This window comes from Scyliorhinus canicula, chromosome 18 (genome assembly GCF_902713615.1).
Source record: "Scyliorhinus canicula chromosome 18, sScyCan1.1, whole genome shotgun sequence".
In the NCBI taxonomy this organism is placed as follows: domain Eukaryota; kingdom Metazoa; phylum Chordata; class Chondrichthyes; order Carcharhiniformes; family Scyliorhinidae; genus Scyliorhinus; species Scyliorhinus canicula.
This window is the reverse complement of record NC_052163.1, coordinates 31,468,090-31,478,912: the sequence shown is the minus strand read 5'-3', so window position 1 is coordinate 31,478,912 and position 10,823 is coordinate 31,468,090. Positions and strand designations below refer to the sequence as shown.

Sequence of the window (10,823 nt, the reverse complement as noted above, 5' to 3'; positions counted from 1 at the left end):
GTATTGGCACACTTCCATTGGTGTAATATATTGGTGGAGATTGTTTGATGTCTATAGGGACATAGCTTTCCAGAATATGAATAAAAACCATTAAATATGTTATTTAAAGAAATGTTGGGCGATTTTATCGTGCAAAGAACTGCATAATAGGCAGGCAATTGCCTCCCCAAAATAAATTATTAATCCGATTAAATTCTGTGGCTGGCATTAAACACCGTCACATCATAGAAATTCACCATCTAAAAGTGCGTGTGCGAATGAGCAAACTGTGATAACTTGATAATTGGGAAATCCGTTTCTCAATCGCAGGTTCAAATTTTGGGCAGAAACTAGTTGATGGTTGTGGCAAGCCAGCAAGAGACCTGTATTGTGCTTCCTCTTTTCGGGAAGGCCTGCCAAGCCACAAGCCAATCAGGCAGTGGTGAGGCCACTGGTGGACCTTCCCCTGGAATCAAGACCTAGGGGACAGGAGCCATGCCTACCGAGAGCTGCCAGTCAATCAGAGGCTGGCAGCTCTTATGCACAACAGCGCCACTGAGGAGGTTGTGGATGCTACTGGAAAGACAGGTACCCAGGTGCCAGGATCTGGGATTGACCCAGACCATAGGTAAGCAATGTAGGCGGGTGTCACAGGGAAAGGGTGCAGGAGTGTGCGGCAAGTGCAGAGGATGGTTCTCAGTCACTTCACTCCCTCCCCTCCTGATGCTCAGTTCCTTACACAGGCGCTCAATTGAGAGAACTCCCCAGAGATGACAAGCTGGCCGCACAGTTTTACCTGCCATGCACGCCCTATGATGACAGGCCCGCCTGAAGCTGGGTTAAAACCAACAGCAGTGGGATGAGGCCCTTAAGTGGTCATTAATTGACACTTAAAGGCCTCAATTAATGGCAGGGTGAGATGGCCTTCCTGCCCAGAGGTTAACTGTGGTGAAGACAGGAAGGTGGTGGGGTTCGGGTACATTAGCAACCTGCCAAATGATATGCCCTTCCCACCTCCAAGATTGCTACCAGAGGGAGCAGAAGGTTCCACCCAACATTTCATAAGGAACTGCAGAGTTCACAAAGATGATTTCTGTGAGACTTCCTGCAGACTTTCTTCATAGAAAGCGTTATTTATCACATGCGATCTCCTTTTTGTGGGATGTGACAGATATGGAATTATGAACAATGGAGTTTTAGAGATTTATGATGAGGCAAATTGTGACGGGGCGATTATAAAGGAAAGAATGTTAATTGAGAATCCAAACAGGATTGGGTTTGGTGAACTCCATAATGGAAGAGGCAACTGTTAATGACAAAGTATTACAAAATATTTACATCACAGAAACATCCAGTCAACTTAACAGGTCCATGTTGGTGTTTAAGCTCAACACAAGACTCCGTCTAACTCTTTTTGTCTCAGCACATCAACATATCCTTCTCGTGCTTTCTCCTTCATGCGCTTATCTAGTTTCACATCTATGTTCTTCATCTCAAAAGCTGTCTATGGCTGCACTTGAAATCTGGGTACTTGGCCTGGGTCTCAGGTGACTGCTGATGCCATGGAACCATATGTTCAGATTGAGTCAGCTTCTTTAGGAAGGATAACATTGAAAAAGCACATTTCAGTAATAAAACTGATGATTTAAAAAAAACAAAGTAAGCGGTAGCAAACATCAAACGGTTTTGTCAGCCCAAAATGTTCTTTATACTGTTTATACTCCTATTTTAAAGAGGAAACCTTAACCAATTCACAGTTGCTTTTCAGACATGTTCACAATCCAATTTTTTACAAAGTTGTACTGGAACATGGCTTTAGTAGACCTCTGGACCCTGACGTGGCCAGATGGTGAAGTATTATTGACAAGTAAACAGATGTCCCTTGGTGTTGAAGACTATTGTGAGCTGTGCTCCTGTGAGACAGACATCTCCCAGTCTGCGTTTGACGCTTTCCTGCTGCCTTCTACCCTGGATGAGTTTGATGAAGTGCTCTCATCACTTGAGCTTGAGAAGGCCACAGACTGCTCAGCAATCGGAAAGACGCTTGACACGGATGGAATCCCAGCCGAATTGCTCCAGAGTGGAAAGTGCCACACCTTTATGACCTTCTTCTCTGCTGGAAGATATGCTCAGTTCCACAGGAGACGCATGATGAAAAATCATCACACTATAAAAAACAATGGCGACAGAGGAGACTGGAACAGCTATAGGGGTATCTCACTCCTTAGTGTCACAAGGGAGGCTTTTGCAGGGTCAAAAGTAAAAGACCCCAGCCAAACTTGCAAACCAAACATAACCTGGAAGCATAATGTGGTGTCTGTGCCAAAGGATCTACTGTAGTCATGATCTTCTCCATTCACCATCTACAAGAGATGTTTAGGGAGCAGGATACATCCCTTTACCATACTTTCGTCAATTTTACGAAGACATTCAATGCTGTCAGCAGAGCAGGGCTCTGCGAGATTTTGGGAAAATTGGCTGTTCTCCAAGGCTCCTCCGTCTCAGCCACTCCTTCCATGACAACACTGTACAGCTTGAGGACTCCATTTCCAAGAATGGAGTGAAGCAAGCTGTGTGCTAACTCCTACTATGATTGGCATCTTCTTCTCCATGCTCCTGACCTTTGCCTTCCCCGCAGATATGGAAGGAGTCTGTTGGACATTAGGTGAGGCTGCAAGCTCTACAATCTCTCAAGGCTGAAAGTAAAGTCAAAAACACATGTCCTGATATGGGAATTCCTCGTTTCTGACGATGGTACACTCGTAACCCACACAGAAACGCAGCCATAAAGACTCTCCCATGCCTGTAACTTCTTCTCCCCGACTACAAACATCAAGAAACCATGGTCCAGGGACAAGGATGCATCTCCGCCCCTGATGACAAAATAACGCCCCACGAGAAGTGGTTAGTAAATTCTGTTTCCACAGGTTCACAAGGACTGACAATCTGACACTTCAGACCGAGCTTGGCACACATATTGGGAAAACTCCGGTTTATAAGGCTGTCTTCTCTGCAACTTACAGTCTGGCTGTGAAACATGGACAACATGCAGCAACCAAGCAAAGCAGCTCAACATTTTCCATCTTTGGCATCTGCAATGCATCATGGGTATATGGCAGGAAAAGATCATAAATTCAGCCGTCCCCTCAAATGCAGAGATGCCAAGTTTGTAGCACTCATCAAACAAAGTCACGTTCATTGTCTTGGGCACATCTACAGGACGAAAGACAGCCGCATACCAGAGGACTTCCTGCATTGTGAGGTAGCTGGAACCAGATTATCAGTGGAACTATTTCTAAAAAGCATCCCAGAAGCGAATTGCCATCTCCAATGGAGACAAAAGGACATGATGGTCACGTCACCAATATATTTCTGTGTAATGCTTAGACGGATTTTGTGGATTCGCCTTCCCACTTGGAATATGTAAAGAATGGGTTAAAAGCCAGCTGAAAGCTTCCCCAAGTTGTCTGTCTGTGTGTGCTGGTGAGAACAAGTAATAAAACCCAGCAAGCACACTCTCTCTCTCCGACAGCTGAAGGAAGCAAAGATTGCAGCTGAAAAGAGAACTGGAACGCTCTCTCACCATACTACAGAACACTGGAATCACAAGACCGACTATCACCAACTCTACTGGATTCTCGAATCGCAAGTCGCAAGGACCAATCATCCACTCATCACGAGATGAGAACTGTTCTGTATGCCTTTTTCATCTTCATGATTTTCCCTTATGAGTTTTCTTAAAGCTAACTTCCACCTTCTTTCCTGCCACAGTCATGACCTCATTGGCTGAGTTAGAAGCTGTCCTTCTTCACTCTAGCAATCCTGACATTGCTTCTTTAAAACAGTGACCGATAGCTCAGAGAGTGATCCATTTATTGAATTCAAAAATTGCACACGCAAAAGTTAGATAAACACATCGAGCTGAATAGTTTGTCAGTTGTTTAGAAAACGGCAAAGGATAATTTTTGCAGGTGCACTTTGATTCACAGTTATTTTTCACCGCCATTAATGTGATCGCATCCTTTGTGAGCAAAGTCCCTAACCGACTTTCCCAAATTTCTTTACTGGGTCATAATTTACAACAGAAAAATAAAATTAATTTTTTCCTTAAATAAAGCTAACAATGGTCCCTAATTTCATACTGAGTTGAATCTGCATCCAAGTACAGTTGCAAAACCTCCGTATGGAGAACAGTCAGCCGATGAATTTTTAGTGTCGGGCCTTTTGAATAATTCTAGTGAAAACACAGCTGGCTGCGAGATTTGGTTGTCAGTGCAATAGTTGAAGTTTTTTTCCCCCATGTTTTTTTGTTTAATTAGTGCAATGCATGGTGAATAGTGGGTGGAGTGCATGAATAATACCATGAAATTTTCATGCTGGTTGTTGCTTTTGTTCTGGAAGCTGGGGGAAACTTTCTGAACATCACGGCTCCTTTTTTAAGTGAGATTAATTATTGATAAGTGAGATGTTTTTTTTTAATGATAAACTGTGCAGCATTTTCTTGCACACCCCCTGAAGGGAATCTTAAATCTCCAACAATGCAGTCTACTCTCATTGACCTTTAGTTGGCCGGGTGTCTTTTGATTGGCTGTCGCAGTTGCGGACGCCACCTATGGTCACTTTGTTAATTTACGGGAGGTGGGCATCGCTGGTTGGGTGAGTATTTATTGCCCATCCCTAGTTTCCCTTCAGAAGGTGATGGTGAGTTGCTTTCTAGAACCGCTGCAATCCTTGAGGCGTAGGTACACCCACTGTGCTGTTAGTGAGGGAGTTCCAGGATGTTGCCCCAGTAACAGGAAGGAACAGCGATATAGTTTTAAAATAATAATCATTATTAGTATCACAAGTAGGCTTATATTAACACTGCAATAAAGTTACTGTGAAAATCCCCTAGTCACCACACTCCAGCGCCTGTTCGGGTACACAGAGGGAGAATTCAGAATGTCCAATTCACCTAACCTGCACATCTTTCAGGATTTGTGGGAGGAAACCTGAGCACCCGGAGGAAACCCACGCAGACACAGAGAAAACGTGCAGACTCCACAAAGACAGTGACCCAAGTCGGGAATCAAACCCGATCCCTGGTGCTGTGAAGCAACAGGGCTAACCACTGTGCTATCCTGCTGCCCAAATCAGGGTGATGTGGCAATACCGGCGTTGGACTGGGGTGAGCACAGTAAGAAGTCTTACAACACCAGGTTAAAGTCCAACAGGTTTGTTTCAAACACGAGCTTTTGGAGCACTGCTCTTTCCTCAGGTGAATGAGGAATTCACCTGAGGAAGGAGCAGTGCTCCGAAAGCTCGTGTTCAAATCAGAGTGGTGAGTGACTTGGAGGGGAACCTCCAGGTATCTGCTGCTATTGTCCTTCTAAATGGTAGCGGTTATGGGTTTGGAAAGTGCTGTCTAAGAAGCCTAGGTGAGTTACTGCAGTACATCTTGTAGATGGTATATACGACTGCCACTGTTCGTCGGTGGTGGAGGGTTTGAATGTTTGTGGTAGGTGGAGCAATCAAGCGGGCTGTTTTGTCCTGAATGGTGTTAAGCTTCTTGAGTGTTGTTGGGGCTGCACTCATCCAGGCAAGTGGAGAATATTCCATTGCACTCCTAACTTGTGCCTTCTAGATTGTGGAAAGGGGTTTGGGGGGGGGGGCATCAGGAGGTGAGTTACTTGCCATAGGAGCCCTAGCCTTTGACCTGCCCTGATAGCCACAGTATTAATATGGCTAGTTCAGTTCAATTTCTGATCAATGGTAACCTCCAGGATGTTAATATGCACTGGAATATTTGGAATAAGGTGGGACAGATGGCTGCAAAGAAAGGGAGGATGAACATTCCATTAAAACTGGCAAAGGATATTTGCAGGTGCAGTTATTTTCCTATTTGGATTGAAATTAAATCCGCACTGGATGAGATGAAATTGTGGATTACTTCCATAACTTAGTTTCTGGAGTCCAGATTAACTTCCCAAGTGGGCAGGAATCTATGCAAAACTTATTACACAAGCAAATCAATCTCAAAATAAATTTGTCCAGTTAGAATGTTTTCCATAATCAGTTTTTACAAGTTGAATCACTTTGGCTCATAATATCAATGGTGAAGTCACATAATTTGCACCATGTGTTAAACCCTTAATAAACACTGGTGAGGCCCCAGCTGGAGTACTGTGTTCAATTCTGGACATCACACTTCAGGAAGGATGACAAAGATCTGAGAGAAGGCGCAGAAGAGATTTACCAGAACGGCTACGGAGATGAGGGACTTCAGTCATTCAGAGATACTGAAGAAATTGGGGCTGAATTTTTGATGTGAGAAGGCAAAGCAGGAGTTGGGATTGATTCCAGTTCCCAAACCTGCCTCCAAGGGCATATAGTCAGTCTTTGGGATTTTGACCAGGGCACAAGGAGACAGCTTCCATGCCCAATTAAGGGTGGCAAAGCTGGAGAGTCTATCAAAGGCCTTCCAGTTTCAGAGAAGCAGCCAGATAAAAAGGAAGTAGCTGAGAGAATGCTTCAACATGATGTTGCCCTCTCAGAAAATTAAAAATGGAAGAAGCAACAAGGTCACCACTTTGGGCACTGGGGTGGAGTGGGGGGGGGGGGGGGGGGGGGGGTGCAGAGTTTGTGGGGATGTTGGTATTGGATGGTTGGAAACCTTCCACAGTGAAGTTTCTGACTGCAACTACACCCAACTAAGAAGGCAGGGCCTCCAGACCTTTCCGGAGCACCAGCTGCCCTCGGGATGGCTGCTGTGTTCCCACCCACAGATGTTTGTACTGCCCCCATCGCACCAGGAAACTGGAGGCCGAGAAAAATCGAAGTCACCATCCACCAGCTAACAAAGTTTTTAACAAGCTTATTTAGCTGGTGTGGGCAGGTTTGCCAGGCACCCAAAATGGCTGGCATTGGGAATGGAGCCAGGAAACCAGCAAATTGGTCGGCAGCAGTATTTTTGGGCCTCATCCACCTCTATCCCCAACCGCATCGGGGCCTGAAAATCAAGCCCCGGGAATCAGTTCAGAGATATCTTTCTGCATCAGGAGGGTTAGATGGATGAATTACTATGGGTCAAACAGCCTTCCTCAGATGTACGTCTCATTTACTATATTGAGGTGCAGAGATGGCAGTGGCATTCCATATTCTGGATATACCAGTGTCGGCTGACAGTACTGATGTGATATATTTACTCTCGTACCATTGGTCTTTCCTGTTTTAATCACGTTGTTTATGCTGCAGCTTACACCATGCCACAGGATATGAGAGAATAGCAGCTGAACAGGATTGAACAGAATGCCGTGGCTGAAGTTTAAATACTGGCAGATAAAAATATGATGGGCAGAATGCCTCGGTCTGCACTGCAATTTCTGTGATTCTGTCCTAAGAAATGGCTATTTGAAAATTTCTCAAGCACTAACATGCTCACGACATGCAATTAATCTTGTGAACTGGCAGATTAGGTAGTTAAAAGTGAAGCATTGCTGTGTTAGTATAACGATTGTTCAATATATTCATATCACTTACATGAGCAGATATTACTGCAGTGTGAAAGCTCAACTGTTGAAAATTACGGGGGCAATTCTCTATGTGTAATTTCGGGCGCGTTTTCGAGGGGTGATTTCTCAGTTGAACATGTTAAATTTCGAATTAAATTAGCTGATTTTAACCAATAAAGCCAATTGGAGTTCATTTACCACCACCCCCCCCCCCCCCCCCCCCCCCCCCCCCAAGGTCCGAGGAATTCCTGCCAGCTGGCATTCCTCTGAGCTTCTTCCTGCTCCTCATGTCTGGGTCTGTCACCTTTGTGTCGTCCGCCGGGTCGTTCTCCGAAGTGGGCGGGGTGTACCTTATAGGTGCCCGTCTTTTCCTTGACGACCTCCTTGGAAGTTGTTCTTCCTCCTCCTTGGGGAGAGGTGTCGCGGCGGCCTCGTCGAGTGTGTCCATCTCTGACTCTGATGACTGGATGACGGGGTCTGGAGAAATTGCTCGGGGCTGGGGTATGGGTATCCTTTCCGTCTGGGCTATCCCAGCTTGAGGCGGTCCTGCTTCACCTGCCTCCAAGTGTGGTTCCGCTGCCCTTATTTGGTCTAGGTGTTTCTTCAGCACCTTACCTCCTATTGAAACCTCATAGGATATGGGCCCTGTTTGGGACTCTACCGTGCCTTTGACCCACGTTGGTCCATTCCCATAATTCTTGACCCAAACCGGTGCCCCCACCTGGAAATGTCTCTGCTGCCGACTATTATCATGCCCCCTGCGTTGGGCCTCCTGATATTTCTCCACTTTCCCCGTTAAATTTGGGAAAAGGAGACTCAGCCTCGTTCGCAGCTGCCTTCCCATTAAGAGTTCAGCTGGCGGTATGCCCGTTGTGGAATGCGATGTGGTCCTTTAATCAAACAGCCAGCAGGAGAGCTTTGTGTCTATTGACGGTGCCGGCTGCTTCTTGAGTCCCGCTTTAAGTGTCTGGACCGCTCTCTCTGCCAGGCCGTTGGTGGCTGGATGGTAAGGAGCCGTTTTGATGTGACGGACTCAGTTTTCCTTCAGGAATTTTCCAAATTCCCCACTTGTGAATACCGTTCCATTGTCCGACACCAATACTCCGGAAGTCCATGTGTTGCAAACGAGGCCCTGAGCTTTTCAATTGTCGATGCTGTGCTTGCCGTGTTTACCCGGTGGACGTCCAACCATTTGGAGTTGGCGTCCACTATCACCAAAAACATTGAGCCCATGAAAGGGCCGGCGTGGTCAATATGCAGGCGGGTCCATGGTCTGCCTGGCCATTCCCACGGGTGCAATGACGCCACTGGTGGCACTCTTTGACCCTGTTGGCACTCCTGGCACCGACGTACCAAGGCTGCTATGTCTGTGTCCAAACCTGGCCACCAAATGTAGCTTCGAGCTAGCATCTTCATTTTAGACACCCCTGGGTGTCCGTGATGTAACTCAGTTAAGATTGCCTGACAGCCCTGAGCTGGGACGATTACCCGGGCTCCCCATAGTAGGATACCGTCTTCTACGGTTATTTGGTCCCTTCTGCTCCAGTATGGGTGCATCTGGGGCTCCACTGGTCTTTCCAGTTCTCCTGTTAGCAGTAAATGCTTCATCTTGGCTAAAACTGGGTCTTTTCGCGTCCACAACCGAATATGTTGTGCGTCTACTGGTAGGTTGTCCAAAAAATTTAGAGTCATTACTGTCTCCTCTACTTTTGGTATTTGCGGTGGAGTGTCCGGGATGGGAAGTCTGCTCAAAGCATCTACATTTACTACTCGCGTTCCCGGTCTGTGCTCCAGAACGTATCTATATGCCGCCAGTAGCAACGGCCAGCGTTGGATTCTAGCTGATGCAATCGGGGGTATTGACTTGTCTTCTTTTAATAACCCTAATAACGGCTTATGGTCCATCACTATGGTGAATTTCCGCCCGTACAGATACTGGTGAAATTTTTTTACTGCGAATATCACCGCCAGTCCTTCCTTCTCGATTTGGGCGTACTTCCTCTCAGCCATCGCCAAGGTCCTCGAAGCATAGGCTATTGGCCGTTCTTCCCCATTCCTTCCTCTATGGGCTAAGATGGCTCCTACCCCATAGGGGGATGCATCAAAAGTGACCACCAACTCCTTCCTTGGGTCATAATGCTCTAGGACATTTTCGGATGACAGCTGTTCCTTAATGTCCCTAAATGCTTGGTTTTGGCGGTTGGACCATTTCCATTCTTGCCCCTTTTTTAGTAGCTGGTGGAGGGGTTCTAGGATGGACGCCCTACTTTCAATAAATTTTCCACAATAGGTTACCAACCCTAGAAATGATCATAACTCCTGGACCGTGGTGGGAACTGGGTCTTCTTTTATTCCCCTACTCTGTCTTCTAATGGATGTAAGCCTGACTCGTCTACTTTATATTCCAGGTACGTCACTTGTGGGGCCAGAAAAACACATTTTTCCCTCTTTAGCCGTACACCTGCCTTTGTGAAACGCCTGAGCACTTCCTCCAGGTTCCTTAAGTGTTCCCTGTTTGTCCTACCCATGATTAAGACATCGTCTAAATAAATCGCCACCTGTGGTAGTCCCTGCAGAATATTTTCCATCGTACGCTGGAATATAGCGCAGGCTGATGACACTCCGAAAGGTAGCCTAGTATAACGAAAAAGGTCCTTCAGGGTGTTGATCGTAGCGAACTTCTGGGAGCCCTTGTCCAGTTTTAACTGCAGGTAGGCGTGGCTCATGTCTAGTTTCGTGAGCAAAAGCCCACCTGCCAATTTGGCATATAGGTCGTCTATTTTCGGGATTGGGTATTTGTCCAGCAGTGCGTATTTGTTTACTGTCTGTTTGAAATCTCCACAGAGACGTATTGAGCTGTCTGGCTTCAAAATTGGTACCACTGGCGCTGCCCATTCCGAGAATTGTACTGGTCTGATAATGCCGTCGCACCGTAACCTTTCTATTTCGTCATCTACTTTCTTCCTTAATGCAAAAGGTACCGGCCTGGCCTTACTAAATTTCGGAAGGGCTTCTGGGTCCACGTGCAAAGTTGCTTTGGCGCCTATGATTTCCCCCAAACCTTCCTGGAAGACCTCCGGGTATTTTTGGAGTACTCCACTCAACTGCCCGCTTCCACTCTGGAAAATTTTCATCCAGTCTAATTTTAGGTCTTTCAGCCAATTCCGTCCAATTAAGCTCGGTCCGGAGCCCTCTACTATCGTCAACGGTAATCTGAGCAATTGTTTCTCATATTCCACAGGTACATGAGTCGTGCGTTGAACTTTCAGGGGTTCCCCCGTGTAGGTTTTAAGTTTTGTCGATGTTTTTGTTAGGGTTAGTGGCTGGAGTCCATCTTTGATTTTTCTAAATGCT

The 10,823-nt window shown here is 46.2% G+C and overlaps 1 protein-coding gene across 8 annotated transcripts in view; it reads left to right on the top strand.

Annotated features, from left to right (window-relative positions):
- The window catches only part of rbfox3a (RNA binding fox-1 homolog 3a), a 1,730,437-nt gene that overhangs the window by 1,166,767 nt on the left and 552,847 nt on the right, over positions 1-10,823 (top strand). The window lies entirely within an intron of this gene.